This window comes from Myodes glareolus, chromosome 16 (genome assembly GCF_982192425.1).
Source record: "Myodes glareolus chromosome 16, mMyoGla1.1, whole genome shotgun sequence".
In the NCBI taxonomy this organism is placed as follows: domain Eukaryota; kingdom Metazoa; phylum Chordata; class Mammalia; order Rodentia; family Cricetidae; genus Myodes; species Myodes glareolus.
Window position 1 is genome coordinate 33,166,896 of NC_142041.1, and position 19,179 is coordinate 33,186,074.

The 19,179-nt window shown below is 43.4% G+C and overlaps 1 protein-coding gene across 2 annotated transcripts in view; it reads left to right on the plus strand.

Annotated features, from left to right (window-relative positions):
- The first annotated feature begins 753 nt into the window (after window positions 1-753).
- Window positions 754-19,179, plus strand: part of Ubap2 (ubiquitin associated protein 2) — a 75,912-nt gene continuing 57,486 nt past the window's right edge. Inside the window, exon 1 of one of the 2 annotated variants that reach the window (XM_048420062.3) lies at window positions 754-872. The gene's annotated coding sequence lies outside the window, so the exon portion shown is untranslated. Of the gene's footprint in view, window positions 873-12,552; window positions 12,678-19,179 lie in introns of those variants that run through there. The other variant, XM_048420063.3, reaches the window with a different exon arrangement.

Genomic DNA, 19,179 nt, shown 5'->3' on the forward strand with positions numbered 1-19,179 from the left:
TCCCTTTCCTTATCGCAAAATCGGGTCAACCCGATTTTATAAACCCCGGACATAAGGTAGGCGTTCAAAAAAAAAAAATTAGTCGTGTCCTGAAGAAGAGTGTTGGAAACGCAGAGAGCAATCCGCCTTTGACAACACAGAGGTCTCGAGGCCCATCAGCCGGAGGACGTTCTCGGCAGCTTCTTGGCTCAGCAGCTAGCCGTTGGCGTTTTCCCGCGCAAAGGGCAGGGCGGAGCGCCAGTCCCGCAACGTGGTAGCAGGAGTCACTCTCCGCCCGGACTACACTTCCCAGAAGGAACCATGTTGGTTCCCTTAGCAGGTGGCAGCCACTGGTGCTCGCGCTACCGTACTTGGAGTAGCCAGAGTCTGGAGCTGCATCTACGAAATCGACGGGAAAAGGAGGTTTTACGCAGTGTTTTTAGCCGCGCAGCACGCTGGGAGTTGTAGTTCACTCTGGCAACGACTAGAGGCCAGGCTTGCTTTGAGTGGTTGGACCATGTCACGTGATGACAGAGGCGGCCGCATGCGAGTAACTTGCGGTGTCTGAGGTCATCATAGCGCGACAGCACGCTCTAGTAGTGGACTACCTGTAGATAGCGGATAAAACGACCCTGAAACGCCAACCTCGAGCAATGGCAGCTTCCCCAGAGCTTCCACATAAACCCCCCTCGCCCAGCTGCCAGAGTAGTACTTTCTAGCAGGGTAGACCGGCTCAAGTTTCGAGTATTGGCTCCGCCCCTCCAGTGACGTAGGGGTCACGTGACGGGCAGGGCCGCCTCTACCGCCGCCGCCGCTTTGTAAGAGGCACATTGGCAGGTAACGAGCGGCGGCGGCGGCAGCGGCGGGTCCCGAGTCCAACGAGAGCAGCAGCGGTAATTGTTCCCTCTGTTTCTTCGGTTACTCTTTCAGGGTCCTGAAACCTGCAGTGTGTGCTTTCTAGACCTGGGCTAAGGTCCTCAAAACTCCCAACCCTGTTTGGGATGCCCCAGGGTCTACCCGGGTGGACCGGGCCGAGCTTCCCTCGCTGGCTTCATGTTTCCTTAGTGTGTCCAGGCCTGGGTACCCTCCTTCCTCTCCCGCTCAGGTTGCCCTGTGCTTTCTGCCCCCCTCATCCTAGTTGGCCGGGCCCCACCCAGCCCCAGGGGGCGCCTCCCCCCCCCCCCGGGTTTCTGTCCTGGAGGGTGTGGTTTTCTCTCCCACCTCGGTCCCTGCGTGTAGGCTGGAGCTCCCCCGCCACGCTGTCGCCTTCATCCTGACCACCTTTCCGCTTTCACGTCTGGCGACGGTCCTGGGAACTGGTCTTAAAGCCCAACTTCTGCGCTCTAGTCTTTCCTGAAGGCATAGTTCAGTTTTACTTATTTTCATTCCGGAAGGCTTTGGTGTCAGTTGAAACTTCTTCCTCGTGCCCTGCCTGTTCTTGTAGTCTGGTTGTGTCACAGTTTATTCTTTTTTTTTTTAAACACAAGTTAATAGTGTGCTTTGTAAACTGTAAAGCGAGCTGTTAGAAATTCAAATGATGATTTTTTTTTTTAAACCTGGTGCATTCCAGGTCAGCCCTCTTCTCTTTACCGCGAAATCACTGTAATCACTGTACTACTCGGTTTTCCTACCTTTCCCCCTGAATTTTAAGTCTTTGTTGTCCAGGCATGTCAACTGTCACCGCTCAGGACTCTTGTTTTCAAATCATTCCTGCTGTTTCCTGCTTTAACATAGTCCTGTAGTTTACCACCTCTACACTTTTCTACTTTATTTCCAAGGAGCACATTTGCCTACAGTTTTGACTTTCTCCAGCAAATGTGCACAATAACAATTTAGCTCTTTCAAGGTCTCTCCATGAGGTACACAGAGATCTTTTATTTGAAGGCATGTCGTTCTTTGGTCGTTTTTGAGAGAGGGTTTCACTACCTAACCATGGCTGATTTCCCTCAAGAGCTTCTTGCCTCAGTTTTTCTATGGTGGGAATCTCAGGCTGTATGGATTACAGACAAGCGCTGCTGTGCCTGTTTACAGTGAACTTTTTTTTTTAAAGTGAATAGTGTATATGCATATCTCTTCTGTTGGTAAAGCCTTTTTTTCCCCTTGACAGTGGGTATGCTAGTACAATATTTCCTCTGAGTTACCTATTCTTTCTTTCTTCTTTTTCTTTTTCTTCTTCTTCTTCTTCTTCTTCTTTTTTTTTTTCGAGACAGGTTTTCTCTTTGTAGCCCTGGCTGTCCTGGAACATGCTCTGTAGGTTAGACTGGCTTCACAGAAAATCACCTACCTTTGCCTCCAGAGGACTGGGATTAAAGGCATGTGCCTTCACTTCCTTGTTCTTTTTGGTGTTGGTTTTTCAGATAAAGGTAGAAGGAAGGTGATTATCACACCTAAAAGTTCTGTAGTGTAGCTTAAGACATTGGACTGGTTCTTTGTGGTGTCTGCCTATTTTAGGAAAGGATAAATTCCAGTCTTTGGAGAAGATGATCCACTGTGTTTTGCATGCCTTCAGGACCTCTTGGCTAGGCCTGTTTTCCAGTTGTTACATAGATTTATCTTACTGAGCAAAGGTGTCTCACTTTCCCATTCCAGAAGTTGCTGACTTATGTTCTTGCCTGATTTTCCTACTTTGGGCTCTTCTGTTCTGTAAGCGGTCCCTCCCCTCACCCCCAGGGCCTGACCTGTTTGTTTCCCACACTTCCGATCCCCCCCCCACACCCCCACTTTGCTTCCTTGCTGCCTCTGACCTTCAGAAATTAAACATTTCAGGGAAAGGGAGATTGTTTTGTTTGAAATATGGGTGGAAGTTGTAACATGGCCGAGAATGAGGCCATGAGAAAGGATTGTGGTAATTGCTTCTCCTGCCTGTTTCCTGCTGCTCTGGTTTCCTCTGATCTCTCTGTGCATGTGGATTGGGCTAGCCACAGTCATCTGCGGCTTCCTTGAGAAGGGACTCTGCTCTGCTCTCTTTCCTAGTAACTGGTGAAGTGCTTGCTCCTCAGGAGGCTCCCTTATTCTTAGTCTGAATGAGTTTTATTATTTTGGAAGAAGTGGTTGAAGAACATGGTTACAAGAATGAGGTTATTTTAATTAATGCACTTTTTATTTGTTCAGGTTTCAATGTGCTGCCTGCTCCAGTCTCTTGAGGACTGGGATTACAGGCATCTGGCATATCATTCTGGCCTGATTTTTTTAGTTTGTTTATTTATGTATTTACCTAGTACTTAAATTATTTTTGAGACAGTTTCTCTGTAGCTTTGGAGCTTGTCCTGAAACTTGCTCTACAAATCAGGCTGGCTTCAAACTGACGGAGATCCTCCTGTCTCTGCCTCTCAAGTGCTGGGATTAAAGGCGTGTGCCATCACCACCCGACCTGATTTTTGATGTTTACTCCTTAAGGATATAAAATGCATTTAGGAAGTATAATACTGTCTTGCAATGTAGACATGGTCTAAAGTGATTTTAACTTTTAAATGTTAGTGTTGACATTACTTTGGTTTGTTTGAGATGGTCTCACTATGTAGCCCTGGTTGACCTGAAATCCAGAGTGCAACCTTGATGTGTGCCTGTTTGTTTGAGACAGTTTCACTCTGTAGCCGGGCTGTTTTCCAGTGCAGGGTGTAGCCTCAAACTTGTTGTAGCCCCCTTCTCCAGACTCCCAAGTGCTGGGTGGCATTCCAGGTCTGTGCCTATATGCTTCTTATAGAGTGAGTGTTGTGGCCCTTTTGTTCTGTTTGCAAGCTGGGGAGTGGGGTGAGCTTAAAGGAAGTTACAGGAAGGTCTATGTGGGAAATGTCACCAAAAAGCCCGTGGGGGAGTTTTGCAAGTTTTGATGGAGAAGTCTGTCTCTTTCTTTTCTTTTTTCTATGGTGGTATTTTTTTAAATTTATTTATTTATTATGTATACAATATTCTATCTGTGTGTATGTCTGCAGGCCAGAAGAGGGCACCAGACCTCATTACAGATGGCTGTGAGCCACCATGTGGTTGCTGGGAATTGAACTCAGGACCTTTGGAAGAGCAGGCAATGCTCTTAACCACTGAGCCATCTCTCCAGCCCCTAAATTCAGGGTCTTGTAGGCCAGGTTGGCCCTTGAAGTTATGGGTAGCCAAGGATGAGCTTGAATTGATTTCCGGCTTCCACGTCTACCTCCTACAGGTGTGCTCCACAGGTGTGCTCCTGAAATCTTTGATACAGGCATTGAGGACCAGGTTTTGTGAATTTTTGGTGAAGGGACATAGTTGCTTGTGAACTGGAGTTTCAGTTGGTACCCAGTTAAGTGTTTGGAATTGAGGTGTGGAACAGGGCTGTGTTGAGGAAGGAAGTACCTTGGTTAAGGCTAGGCAGTAGTCTCCTTTTAAAAGTGTTTAGGTGAGGCTGACTGCAGAGGTTGCTCTTCCAGAGTACTTGATTCTGTTCCCAGCACCCACATGGCAGCTCACAGTTATATTCTGAAACTCAGTTCCAGGAAATTTGACACCCTCTCACCAGTGCACATAAAGTAAAATAAAAGGGTGGTAAGCTTTACAGGAAAAACACAAAGTTGTTAGAGGGCTGGGTGTGGTGATGCTGACTTTAATTCCAGTGTGCTGGAATTAAACCATGTGTTTAATTAACCCAGACCCCATGTGTGCTGGGGATTGAATGCAGGTACTCTGCAAAAGCAGCACGTGCCCTTAATGCTGAACAGTCTTTCCAGCCTCAAGAATAAATATTTTAGAAAATTATTTGTAAAGGAGCATATTTCTGTATTTCTTTAGTCATTCTTTTTTTTTTCTTTCTTTTTTGAGTCTGGGTTTTGCTGTATAGTTCTGACTGACATGTAACCTACTAAGTAGCTGAGGTTGGTCTAAGACTCAGTGATCCTCCTGTCTCAGCCTTCTTAATGCTGGTTGAGCGGAAAAGGCAAGTGCCACTGTGCCACCCCACCTGACTTAAATTTCCATTTATAAGGCCTCCTAGCTGGGTGGGTGTGGTGCATCCCTGCGATCCCAGCCTGTGATCCCAGCAGGAGGATTGTCATAAATTGGCTGATGTCTACATTTTGAGTTCCAAGCCTCCCATGGCTATATAGTGAAACCTTGTTTCAAAAAGGCAAACCGAAAGAGAACCTTACTTATTTTCTTGTTTAATGACTGAACAGTGCCAAAACTTTTCTAATGAAAAATCCTACCCTTTAGAGTGCACCTGATGATGTACACAATCTAGGCATCTAAACACACTGCTTATGCCTGTGAGATTGGAAGATGTATTGGGTTCTAGTATGTATGATTAACTTAAAGAAGCAGCATGAAATGATAATTGCACTCTTAGACCACACTTAACAATGATGCTGGAGTCAACAGTATTCTCAGGTTAGGTTCAGTGACTATTTGGAGTGTTTTTGTATAGAAGATAAAGGAAGAAAAGGGGGTGTATGCAAGGGAAATGGGGAAGAAAGTAAAATTAAAGTAGAGAGGAAGGACTATTGTGTAATTCTGAACCTTTAAATTTTTTTCCCCATTTGTCAGTCTGTGTCATCCTGTCCCATGTCCCCCGCCCCCAGCTTTTGGAGGCAGAGTTTCTGTCTGTAACCTTGACCGTCCTGGAATTCCCTCTGTACACCAGGCTGATCTAGACTCAGAGATTCTCCTGCTTCTGCCTCCCAAGTGCTTGGATTACAAATGTATGCCTTTACTGCCCAGCCACTGTTTTTTTTTTCTTTGTTTTTTTAAAAATTTATTATTTATTTAAAGTTTGGGAGGCAGAGACAGGCAGAGGCAGGCGAATCTCAGTGAGTTCAAGGCCAGCCTGGTCTTCAGAGCCAGTTCCATGACAGGCTCCAGAGCTACAGAGAAACCCTGTCAAAGTCACACACACACACAAAGATTTTTTATTTACTTATATAATATGTAAAACAGTGTTCTGCCTGCGTTTGTGCTTACAGGCCAGAGGAGGGCACCAGGTCTCATTATGGATGGTTGTGAGCCATTATTTAGTTGGCTGGGAATTGAAATCCACCTCTGAAAGAGCAGCCAGTGCTCGTGATCGCTGAGCCATCTCTCCAGCCACTGATTTGTTTCTTTTTTTTAAAGATGTACTTGTTTATTTGTATGTGTGTGTGCGTGTGTATGTATGTGTGTGCACCTGCCAAAAGAAGGCCTAGGATTCTGAGGAGCTGGAGTTTTAGGCAGCTGTGAGCTGTCTGATAAGTGTACTCCTTGGGTCCTCTGCATGAAGAGTATACTCTTTCTTAACTGTTGAGCTGTGTTTTCAGTTCATTTGTTGTTAAGACAATCTTTCTAATATCATCCTCGCTGTCCCAAGAGCTTGATACATAGACCAGGCTGGCCTTAAACTCATAAAGGCCTGCTACCTTTGTCTTCTAAGTGCTAGGATTAAATTAAAGTTCTGTGCCATCATGCCTGGCTTTTATTTATTCATTTATTGTTGGCATAGGATCTTAGTATATCTGGCTGGTATGGAACTTGCTACGTAGACTAGGCTGGCTTCAAACTTTCTGTGGTCCTTCTACCTGTGCTTCCTGAATGCTTGGATTAAACCCTTGGGCTTTTTATTTCTCAGATAGCTGCCGAGGATAGCTCTGCACTAACTTGTGGTTCCGGTGTGTCACTTGTGGTATTTCTTCTGCCTGTTATCTCCCAAATGTAGGGACACAGACACAGGAGTGTTCCAAATCTTGTGAAAAGTGGATTTCATTTGGATTTAGACCAATGGTTCTCAACCTCTGGGTGTTAATGACCCTTCCATAGGGTCATTTGATAAGACTATCAAAAAACACAGACATTTACATTACGATTTACAACAGGAACAGAATTACAGTTATGAAGTAGCAGTGAAATAATTTTATGGTGGGGGTCACCACAACATGAGGAACTGTATATTTCTTTCTTTCTTTTGAGGAACTGTATTAAAAAGCTGTAGCTTTTTGAGAATCACAGCTCTAGACTTGTGCCGAAATTTGGTTTCTTGTCGGTGTTATTTATTAACTTGTATTTAATAGAACACAATTCAGTAATACCTGGTATTTCTGTTGTTTCCACATTTTAAAAACTTTTTTATATATGTTTGTTTATATAATTAGATGCTGTGTGTGTGCACTTGGGCCATGTATAGGCCAACTCTTTCACTTTTGCTCCCAGACCAGCTGGAGTTGCAGGCAGTTGTGAGCTGCGTAACAGGAGTGCTGGAAACTGTAGCACACACTCCTAAATGCTGAGCTGTCTCTCTATTCCCCTCCGCCTCCATCTCATTACATCCCCATAGCTGATCTGGAACTCTCCTTGTATATCGGCTGGCCTTGAACTCAGAGATCTTGGTTTCTCTTCTTAAGTGCTGCGATAAAAGGCATGCCCCACCATGCTCATTTCATACAATTTTTTTTTTTCGGTTTTTCGAGACAAGGTTTCTCTGGCTTTGGAGCCTGTCCTGGAACTAACTGTTGTAGACCAGGCTGACCTCGAACTTCCAGAGATCTGCCTGCCTCTGCTTCCCGTGCTGGGATTAAAGGTGTGCACCACCACTGCCTGGCTTAATTTTTTAAATTTTTTTTTAATGTGTCCTGATCTCATTTGGAAAGGCAGTAGAGGCATGGGATTACTTAAGAGTTTGAGTCAGTTTGATTTACGTAGGGAATTCTAGGATAGCCAGTACTACACAGACCGTTTCTTTTTTTCTTATATTTTTGCTTTTTGTTTCTTGAGACAGTGTTTATGAAATAGTCCTGGCTGTCTTGGAACTCAAAAGTACATAATCTCTAGATATTGCTATAAAGATTTTTTTTTTTTTTTTTTTTGCTGGAGGTTCTTCAAGACAGTTTTTTGTAGCTCTGGCCACCCTGGAACTCACCCTTGGAGATCAACCAGATTGGCCTCAAACTGAGAGATCCGCCTGCCTCTGGCTCCTGAGTGCTGGGATTAAAGGCGCGCACCATCACCACCTGCCACAGATCCTGTTTCAAATTAAAAAAAAAAAAAACAACAAAAAATGATGGAGGAGCTGTAACCGAGTCTGCTGCCCTCCTCAGAACGATAGTGATTGGGAAATATCCCTGCTTAACCGTTAAATGGCCATTCACTACTTCACTGCCACAAAAGATGGTAATGTGATAGAGCTGGCACAATGAGATGTACCTAAACCAGGGTCTGGCCGGGAGTCGGCAAGGAAATGGCAGCTTTATTTTGTTTGTTAGCTAGATTGTGGTCATAGTTGCAAAGCTTAGCAAATACACCAGAAGTGTTCTCCTGAGAGAGGGTTTCTCTGTGTATCCTAGACTGTCCTGGAACTCAGATATCTGCTTGCCTCTGCCTCCTGAATACTGGGATTAAAGTGAACTTTATGTTTTGACCATATTGCAGTAAAATTATTCATCTTTTTTTGGAATAAATATTTTGAGGTAAGTTAAATAGATAAAACAAGAAACTTAAGCAGCATCCATTAATCCTATAATTGTTACCAGTTATAACCAAGCATTAGAAATCCATTATCTTTTCTAGGTTCCCCACAGACTTAGAAAACAGTATTTGATTACATTTTCTAATCTCAAAATGAGTAGATTTCAAGTCTGTCTGACTTCTGGACTAGGTGCTCTAAATCACACTCTACTACTCTGTTTGTCTGAAATACTGCTGTCTGGGAGTACAGCCAGGTGCTAGCTGATAAAGAGAGCAAGCAAAGGAAAGAAAATTGAGCACCTTTGTAGTGTAAAAGGCTGGCTCTCCATACTAGATAAGGAATAGGAATGGGATACAGAGGTGTGGTCTTTGAATTGTGTAGGGTTCCACTAGACTTTACATGCCTAGTTTTGCTATTTATTTGGTGGATAGACATTTAAAGTTGGAACTTGAGTTCTGAGCTTCAATACAATAGGCTACTTTACTTTTTCCATTCTGATTTTAGTGGCTTTTGAAATCAGTATGATGGACTGATTGATCTCTAAGCCCTGTGCCAGTTTGTAGTTACCTTATGAAGTGGTCAGGCACACACATCGAGGGACACTCTGTCTTCTCAAGCTAGCTGTACCCCAGCCTTCCTTTCTGTTTAGATGCTGCTGTTCTAACCCACCACAGCCTTGCTCATGCCCAGCACTAGCTACCCTACTGCCCCAGCCAATTGCTGATGCTAGTAGAGCACACAGTTGCTGGCGAGGGGACACACTCAGTATTGGGTTTTCTATTTCAGGAATAAGAATGAAATAGTGCTGAGTGTTTGAGGACAAAAGGGAACAAGGATGGTGTTTCTGTGCCTGACAAGGAGAGGGAATGATGAGTGGTAGAGACAGACGCAGGAGAACAAGAGGGAAGACTAGAAACAGGAGTCATGGCCCGGGGCAGCGTTTCTTCTGTGGGAGTGATGACGTGATAGAAACCAGAACGAAGGTTAGGCAGGTGATTGGAGAAGGATGGAGACAGTGAGTGTGTTCCTTAGGGAAAGAGTGGAAGTCGTCATTGGTTATAGCTTAGCGCATGCAGTTTCCAGCAGTGACTGGAAGGAACTGTTTTTGAGCCTTCATGCTTCAGGTTAATCTGCACCTAAACAACAGTGTAGCAAGTCTTTCTACATCACCATCAGGGAAATAGATAGGGAATACTTTTTTTGAGTAGTGTAGTGGGAGATTTCCTTATTTAAGGGTTTTTGTGTTTTATGTCTTAGTAAAAACTGGCATATATAGGTACATAAAGTAGCAGGTGTGTGTTAATTTTTAAATGGATCATAGGACTTGATTGGCACATTCTCTTTTTTTGTTTGTTTGTTGTTTTTTTTTTTTTTTTGAGACAAGACAAGGTTTCTCTGTAGCTTTTTTGCCTGTCTTGGAACTAGCTCTAGCTCTTGTACACCATGCTGGCCTTGAACTCAGAGATCCACCTGCCCACCTGACTCTGCCTCCCTAGAGTTGGGCAAGTGCCACCACCCACCACTGCCTGAAATTGGCACTTTTTTTTTTTTTAAAGGCAGGGTTTCTCTGTAGCTTTGAAGCCTGTCCTGGAACTAGCTCTTGTAGACCAGGATAGTCTCGAACTCACAGAGATCTGCCTGCCTCTGCCTTCCCCGTGCTGGGATTAAAGGCCTGCACCAACACCGCCCAGCAATTGACACATCCTTTAGGTAACTTGACATTTAAAAATTTTGGTGTTGGATCAGTGAAATAGTAATAAGGGATGCTAATAGAATAAAAGCAGTGTCCTTTAAAAAATCGTACCTCTTTTGGGAGGTAGAGGCAGGCAGATCTCTGAGTATGAGGCCAGCCTGGTCTAAGAAGTGAGTTTCAGGTTGCCAGATATACAAAGAGAAACCATGTCTCTCTCTCTCTCTTTTCTTGGAATTTTGAAACAGGGTTTCTCTGTAGTTTTTGGTGCCTGTCCCGGAACTAGCTCTTGTAGACCAGGCTGGCCTCGAACTCCCAGAGATCCGCCCACCTCTACCTCCGGAGTGCTGGGATTAAAGGTGTGCGCCACCACCGCCCAACAAGAAACCCTGTCTTGAGGAAGAAAAAGAATCTTAGTTTTCCTTCCTTCCCTTCCCTTTCCTTTATCCTGTCCTTTTCTTTCCCTTCTCCTTTCTTTTCCTTACCCTTCCCACTCCTTCCCTTCCTTTCCCCTCTCCCTTTGTTTGTTCATTAGTTTTTCAAGACAAAGTTTCTCTATGTAGTCCTGGAACTCGCTTTGTAAACTAGGCTGGCTTTGAACTCACTAAGATCCTCCTGCCTTTGCCTCCCCAGTGCTGGGATTAAAGGTATGTGCCTACACTGCCTGGCAGATCCCAGCTTTATAGTATTATCTAGAGTATATGTACTTTTGTCTTGAAATAACTCCCCACTAGTTGGACATGGTGGTGCATCCTTTAATCCAAGCACTCGGGAGGCAGAGGCAGGTGGATCTCTGTGAGTTTGAGGCCAGCCTAATCTGTAGAGAGTTTCAGGACAGCCAGGATCGTTACATAGAGAAATCCTGTCTTGAAAACAACAGCAACAACAACAACAAAAAAAACACAAAAAATGAAAAAAGAATAGCCCTTTCTAGAGGTCAGGACCTCACTGTAGCTCTAGCTGGCTTGGAGCTTTTTACATGGACCAGTTGGCCTTGAATGGACAGGCTTCTGAGTCTACAGTGCTGGGATTAAAGGTATGTTTCCACACCACTTTCCCTCTCCTCTATTTTTAATTTAAAAGACAGGGTTTGTCACTGATCCTGGAATTCTCAGATTCAGTTAGACTGGATGGCAAGCAAGCCCTAGAGATCTTCTTGTGTCCACCTCCATAATGCTAGGATATATAGGTCTTGCTTTTTGTAAATAGGTTCTGGGGCTCAAATATGGGTCCTGTAATTACTAACCAGACTATTACCGCACTCACTTGCATCTCTGGCTGTTTTGGAACTTAATATGTAGATTCAGCTGACCTTGAGCTCAGAGATTCACCTGCCTCTGTCTCCTGAGAAATGCACTGCCACCCACCACTGGCTGCTTCTGCTTCTTCTAATCTTAGCTCTTTTGTCCTGTCCCTCTTCCAAGGTATACAATATGTGCTTGTGCCAGTGGATGCTTGCAGATGGGAAGATGCCTTTTTAGTTAACCAAATCAACAGGGAATTCATTCTGCAACTTGGTGAAAAATCAAAGGTGCTTTGAGTATTTGAAGGCTTGCTCTGTAATGATAGGGTTAAAAATAATCTTCCCTGCTTTAAAATTCTTTTAAAGAGTAAAGGTGTCTAAGAAATGCATGACAGGAAAGCCATTTGAAGGGGGTTGCATTGTCCTTGGGTTTGGAATTTTGGTTTTGGAAAGTAGCCATTTTATTTTGCCCAGAAGTTATGCAGACGTAAGTGCTGCCTCTGAGAAATGAGCTGAGGATAAGAAAACAAACAAGATGTGATGAGTTTAATGTTAGGAAAGCAAGTTCTTGTTTCCTTTATCACTCACTATGGACTTAGAATAACTGATGAGTCAGAAAACCTAGTGTTTGTTTAGTTTTTTTGAGATAGAATTTCTCTATGTAGCTCTGGCTGTTCTGGTACTCATTCTGTACACCAGGCTGGTCTTGAACTCAGATCCACCTGCCTCTATCTCCCAAATAATGGGAGATAAAGGTGCATGCCAACACCACCAGGCTTAACATTAGTGTTTGTGATACTCAACTGCCAAGGAAGAAAAGCACAATTTATTTTACTGATATGTCGTAAAATACTGTCTGTCTGTCTCTGTCTGTCTAATTTTATTTGAGACATGGTCTCCCTGTGTAGTCCTGTCCATTCTGGAACTCACTGTGTAAATCATGCTGGCCTAAACTCAGGGAGGCCCAACTGCCTCTGCCTCGCTAATGCTGGGATTGAAGGCAGCGTGTATCACCATGCTTGCTAATAACTGCTTTTTGAATTGTAAAAGGGTGGGACCAAAAATTTTGGGCCCAGCCTGGTGGCACAAAACTTGAATCATCGTACCTGGGAAGCAGAGGCAGGTGAAACCCTGTGAGTTAAAGCTTTACATTAGGAGTTTTAAGCCAGCCAAGGCTATCTAACTAGACAAGAGTTCTTTTTTCTTTTCTTCTTTTTTTTTTTTTAAAGAAAAATTTAGTGTGTGCACGTGCCCAGGAATGTGTGCTTGTGTGCACTGTGGAGCATGCGAAAATCAGAGATCCACATGTGTCCCAGTGACCAAATTGAGGTTGTCAAGCTTGGTGACAGTTACCTTTACTTATTGATCCACAGGTAAGTCTGGAGTGTACAGTCTTCCTGCTTCAGTCTCTTGAATGCTAGGATTCCTTTGAAGTTTGCTTTAGTGTCCATAATACTGATCACTCAGCTGAACAGAGTAAATGAAGTGCTATACATTTTAGGATTTATTTTAGTTATGAATGTATCTGTGTTGGTGTTTGCAGCGGTCAGAAGAGGTGTCAGATCCCTTAAAGCAGGGGACACAGGCGGTTGTCAGCTGTCTGTGTGCTGGGAGCTGAACTGTATACTCTAGAAGAGCAGCATAAGTGCTTCTAAGCACTGGGCCAGCTCTTCAGCCCCAAGATGCTATAATTCTAACGATACTTTGCTTTTATGTTTTAGTTTATTTATGGGTAGCCATCATTATGATGCAAAAAAGAGCCTTGGAAATACATTCACTGAGATATTTACTTGTTCTGAGGCAGAATTTCTTTTTGTAGCCCTAGTTGACCTACTGCATATATCAGACTGTTCTCAAACTTAGGATCCTTCAGTTTGTCTCAAGACTTACAGGCAGGAATCACCACACCTGAATCACCGTGTAGTGGCATTTCATTTGTAAAGCTTGCCTGAAGATCAGAGACGAAAACAGCCCCACTGGTCAGCCTTACAGACCAGGCAGTGATAACACACACCTTTAATCCCAGTAGCCACACTAGTTGGCATAGAAACCGATGGTACACGCCTTTAATTCCAGCAGTGCACGCCTTTAATCCCAGCCCTAGAGAATATTTATAAAATGGCTAGAGACGCTCTCAGTTTCATTCTGAGATTCTAGGAGGCAGGATCACCATTTCAGACTGAGGTAGAGGTAAGAGCCAGTGGGTGGCTTTTTTGCTTTTCTTATCTTCAGGATGAACCCCAATTCAGTGTTGCAATTATGCTTGGTTTGTTTATTTTTTTAAAGGTAGGGTCTGAAGCTCAGGCTTGCCTGGAACTTAACGTGTGTCTCAGACTGACTTTGATATTTTGGCTGTCATTCAATTCCATCTTCCGAAAGGAGGATGTGATTTTAGGAACAGGCCAGTGTGCCCAGCATAGTATGATATTCTAATGACAGCACCATCTAGATATTTGAGAAGTTCTTGTTTTTGGTGTGGGTGTATGTATGCTGTGACTTGAACCCAGGTCTCTTGGACCTTCATGCATGCTGGAGGCATGTTATGTTCTTTAACTTGGTCTTGGGAAACTTTGTCAAAGAAACAGAAGGCTCACCACAAGTTTGAGGACAGCCTGATATATGTAGGAGGCCAGTCAGGGCTTCAAAGAGAGATCCTGCCTCAGAACAAATAAAGAGCTCAGGGAATACACTTCCAAGGCTCTTTATTTACATCATGTGTTCTGTGAAATACTGTGTAATATGGGCTTTTTGTTTGGAGACAGGTCTGTTAGAAGTAGAGGTAAAGATTAGTTACGAATAATGAGTGATTTTTCTTTGGAGGGCAAAGAATCCTTGATCTTGCCAGGCTAGAGAGGGTTTAAAGGCTGGGTAGTAGCACAGTGGTAGAATCATTGCCTAGCACTCGAAGTCCTGGGTTTGATCCCTAGCACCATGAAAGATGAGAGCAATAACCTAATAAGAAAGATGAGGTTTTAGTGTTGAGAAAGCTGGCTACCTGGAATGGGACACATGTATGAAGAAGCCACAGGCAATATTTTTCCTTCTGTAGATAGCCAGAGAGACATGTGACTACACTGAATCAAATTTGATGTCCTCTAATGTTGAGTCCAGCGTCACTCATCTTTTTCACGGGCAGGTTATAAGTCCTGCCCAGCTGATACCATTTGTGGGTGTAGGGAGTTCATCCTTGTCCACCAGCTGCGAGAGGCCTGACCCTGCCCTCTGCAGCTGTGGAGAATAAAAGGATCAGCTTGGTCAGCTCCTGGCATGCAGACACTAGCAGTTGAGCTGCATGGAATTAGGCCTCATAATTGAGTGTTTGACACTCTTGTTGCCTTATTTTATACCAGATTGGCAGTGTTGATTTCTTGCTGCCTGTAGAGAATCTTTACTAATTTCCCAGGCAGAAAAAGGTTGAGAGTAATGAATTCTGATAGAAAAAACAAGAATGCAGATTGGAAATAAAATGAAAGTAATAAAGCAGAATTGGTCACAAGAGGTCATTAATGTTGGAGATACAAAGTAAATGAATATTTGAAAGGCTGTGGACAAGATACCTGGATTAGGAATGAGGTATTCAGGTGATGTCAACAGTTGCTGCCTCAGAAGGAGTTGGGGACTGTTGTATTTCTATCATTGAACATTTGACTATGGTATAGTACTTCATAGCCAGGTGGGTTTGAATTTTTCACTTTGTCGCTTGATGATCTGTGACTCTGTAAAGTGGGAGTAGTATGTACTTAGGAGTGCTGGAAAAGTTTGATTTAATACCCTAAAATCCTTCAAGGTCAAACTTGATACTGCAAATGTGGTAATCCAGTTGAGGCTAGAGGCCAGTCATAAGTTTTTGGGGTAGCCAGGGCTACACATCCAGTGTCATGCTGCATAGCAAGTACCAGGCTACCTGAGTTCTTAAAGTAGTGTCTGGCACATATAATACAATATATGTTTGCTGCTGGTATCATTACTTAATGGTTTTAGAATTTTGGGAATGAGTGTACACCTGGGATTATCTTTACCAAATAAGGAGACTCTTGAACTGAGTTAACATCCTCCATAGGCTTTCTTTGTGGGTAATGTGTGTAGAGGCAAGAAGTTGATGCTGGGTGTCTTCCTCAGTTTTTCTGCTGTATTTTTTATGAGTCTTTCCCTGACCCAGTTTGTCACTTCAGCTATAGTTAGATGACCAGATGCCCTAGAGAGCCTGTGTCCACCTCATTGGCCCTAGAATTTCAGGTGTGCACCACCATTTGAGTCCTGGGGTTTGAGACCAGGTTGTCATGTTTTGGGACAAACAAGCATTAGCTGAGCCATATCCCTCCCTGCTGTGGGTATTCTTGGTGGAGTCTTGGTTGTTTTTTGAAAGAGGTCTCCATATATATCCCTGACTGCCTGGAACTTGTGTCAGTCAGTCCTCATTTTAACTCCTTAGTGTTAGAATTAGAGGTGAGTGCCAGCAGTGTTAAGTACCTTGGAGCTAAAATTATAGGTGGTTGTGAGCTACAATGCTCAGCATTGACCCAGGGTCTTCTGGAAGAAGAGAAGCAAGTGTCTTAGCAGCTGAGCAGAGGCCAGAGGAGAGGCCTCTCTGTGTTTTTAAAAATTTATTTTTGTTTTTTTTTTTCAAGATGGGCTTTCTCTGTAACAGCCCTAGCCATTCTGGAACCCACTATATAGGCCCGACTGTCCTGTGAGCCACCATGCCTGGCAATAAATTTTCTTTTTCTTTTTTTCTAATTAATTATTTATTTATTTTGGTTTTTCGAGTCAGGGTTTTTCTGTAGCTTTGGAGCCTAGCTTGAAACTAGCTCTTGTAGACCAGGCTGGCCTCAAACCCACAGACATCTGCCTGCCTCTGCCTCCCAAGTGCTGGGATTAAAGGCATGCGCCACCACCGCTTAGCCAATAAATTATTTTTAAATGAGCGCAGATGCACATGTGTTTGTAGTTCATTAAGTCCAGAGATTCTGAATTCCCCGGAGTCAAAGTAGTTATATGCAGCTCAGCTGCCAGATGTAGGTTCAGGGATTGAATTCGGGTCCTCTGGAAGAGCAATATATGATCTTAACTCCCACATAATCTTTACAGCCCCATTTGTGTTTACTTTTTAAAGATTAGATATTTTATGTGTTTATATGTATACCTAGTGGATATATGCACCATATGTGTGCGGGTTCCCAGGGAGGCCAGAAGAGGACATCAGATGCCCTGGAACTGAACTTAATTGTGAATTTGACTGATGTATTGTGCTAAGAACCAAGCAGGCATTTTCTGCAAAAGCAGCAAGTACTCTTAACTGCTGAGCCGTCTTTCTGGCCTTACCTGGCTAGCCTACAATTTCCTTTTGTATACCTGATTTTGTCTGTGCCTCTTTGTGTTGGAATTAGAGGTATATACCACTGTATACAGCTTTAAGTTGTTAAGAGTTTACAGTTAAAACTGATAGCAGTTTTAAATTAGTTTTACCTTCAAGTTAGTGTCTTTGTGATGAATTTGTGTTTGTGTAAATTTTAGAAAGGTAGGTGGCTTTTAACAATTCTCAATCCATTTATAAACTGAGAAATCCTATCTTCGTTCTTCCTCTTCTTACCTCAGCAGCAGGAATCGAACCCAGGGCTGCATGAATGCTAGGCAAGCAGTCTATCACTGAGCTGGATGCTCCTCTGTTGGGATCTTTTGGGAACAATTGTTTGTCTGAAGTACCTTGCTTGCAAAGGCAAAAAGTATGGGTTTAACCTTTTTCTAGAACCTGTGAAATGGCTCCGTAGGTAAAAACACTGATCTCCAAACCTGATGACCTGAGTTTGACTGCTCGCGCTTGTGGCAATGGAGAGACCTCACTCCCTAAAGTTGACCTGACGTTCACACCTGTGCACAGGTGTAAACTGTTTATGTACCTTAGATAACGGAGGAAATTTCTGTGTTTTTTTTTAAAGAAGTAAAAAATGTATCACCAGTTCTAAGTTAAAATCCATCACTGTATCATATCTTTAGTTACTTTGAATAAGATGAGGTAAAAGGTAGAAATGTCATTTGTTTTTTCATTTGGGTTTTTAAATTTCACTGGATAGATCTGAGTAACCTCATGCTTTCTGTAGCTCAAGAACCTGAGATATGGAAGAGTTTCTGACAGGTTATTTTTAGAAGTCTCTTGCTCTTGTCTGTTTCTATTCTAAGAAGTCTCTTGGAACCTGTTCCAGAGTAGTAGAGCTGATGGCAGACAGTGTCAATGCAATTCCTATGTCTGGCAACTAACTGGGTGTGTGCTGCAGACACAGGTCTATTTACTACACAAGGTTCTGTTCCCAAAAGCAGGCAGAATTCCCTGTGCTGTTTTGGGGTGCTGGTTGAAGGTGTTTCTTCTTAATCTGGTCTCCATGCCCTCCATTTTCAGTTTAGAGGTCGTTAACAATTTTAAGGGTTTTTGGTGATTGCTTTGGTAAGGCCCTCCTTCCCTCCCTCTCATAGTTTGTGTGTGCTGGGGAATGAGAGGTGTGAGTGTGTGCACGTACACATTGTCTAGGAGTTCGTTCTTGCCTTCACCTTGCTGAGGCAGAGTCTCGTTAGGTCATGCCGTGTATTCCAGGCTGACTGGTAGTTCTGTCTTTTTCATTTGCCATCTCAGCGTGAGTGCTGGAATTATACTTCATCTGGCTTTTAGCTGGTTTGGAGGGCTTCCGTGGCGAGTGCTTTTACTCACTGCCATTTCACCCTCCGCCTCTGTTGTTTTGCTAAATTTTATAAATTTGTAGCCGTGTGTATGTGTGTTTCTTCTCCTGTAGGATTAGGGATAGCACGCAGGACATGTCGCATATGCTAGACAAGTCTTCTACCACTGAACTATGTAATATACCAATAATCCCACCAGTTGGAAGATTGAGACAGATGGATTGTTTGTGTTCCAGGTCAGTCTGGACTATAGTATTGGCAAGTGCCTATCTCAAGCAATACGAACCCAGGCTGGAAGGATACTTCAGTGACTAAGAGCACTTACTGCTCTTGCAGAGGACCTAGACTGGGTTCCCAGCACCCAGTTCACAACCACTCTTCAGTTTCAGGAAATCTGATGTTGATGTCCTCTCTGACCTCCTGCAGGTCACAAGTGATCAACACACATACACGCAGGTAAAGTGATCACACATAAAAATAAATCTTAAATTTAAAAACCAGCTGGTGCTGGTGACACACACCCATAATCCCAGTACTAGGGAGGTGGAGACAGAAAGATCAAGAATTCAAGGTCATTCTAAACTACATAATGAGTTTTGGGGGGGGGGTCTCTGCTTTCAAGACCAGAAGGCCAGTCTGGTCTAAATAGGACAGCCAGGGCTAGAGCAACATCTTATTTTGTTTTAATTCTGGAACTGGGGCCATTTTTTTATTGCATAATTACATATTCATTAGGAATGTTTTACTTGCTGTTTAAAGTGAAGATATAGAATTTAATGTTTATACTCTGAATTAGTGAAAATGTTTATTTTCAAAAATTTTAATTTAGGCCGATCGGTGGTGGTGCTTGCCTTCAATCTCAGCCCTCAGAGACAGAGGCAGCCTGATCTACTGAGGGAGTTCTAACTTTATACAGAGAAACCTTAGGCCTTGTCTTGAAAAAAACATAACACAACTACAACAGAAAACCTGTGTATGAATGTTTTTCTTGTAGACCTGTCTGTGCACCACATGCATGCAGTGCCCATGGAGCCCAGAAGAGGGTGTCAGATGCCCTGGGACTGAAGTTACAAATAGTTACAGATCCACTGCCATGGTGTTGAGAAATTGAATTTGGGTCCTCTGGAAGAGCAGCCAGTGTTCTTAACTTCTGAGCCATCTTTACAGTCCTGAAATTATTTTTGTTTTGGTGATAGGGTCTCACTA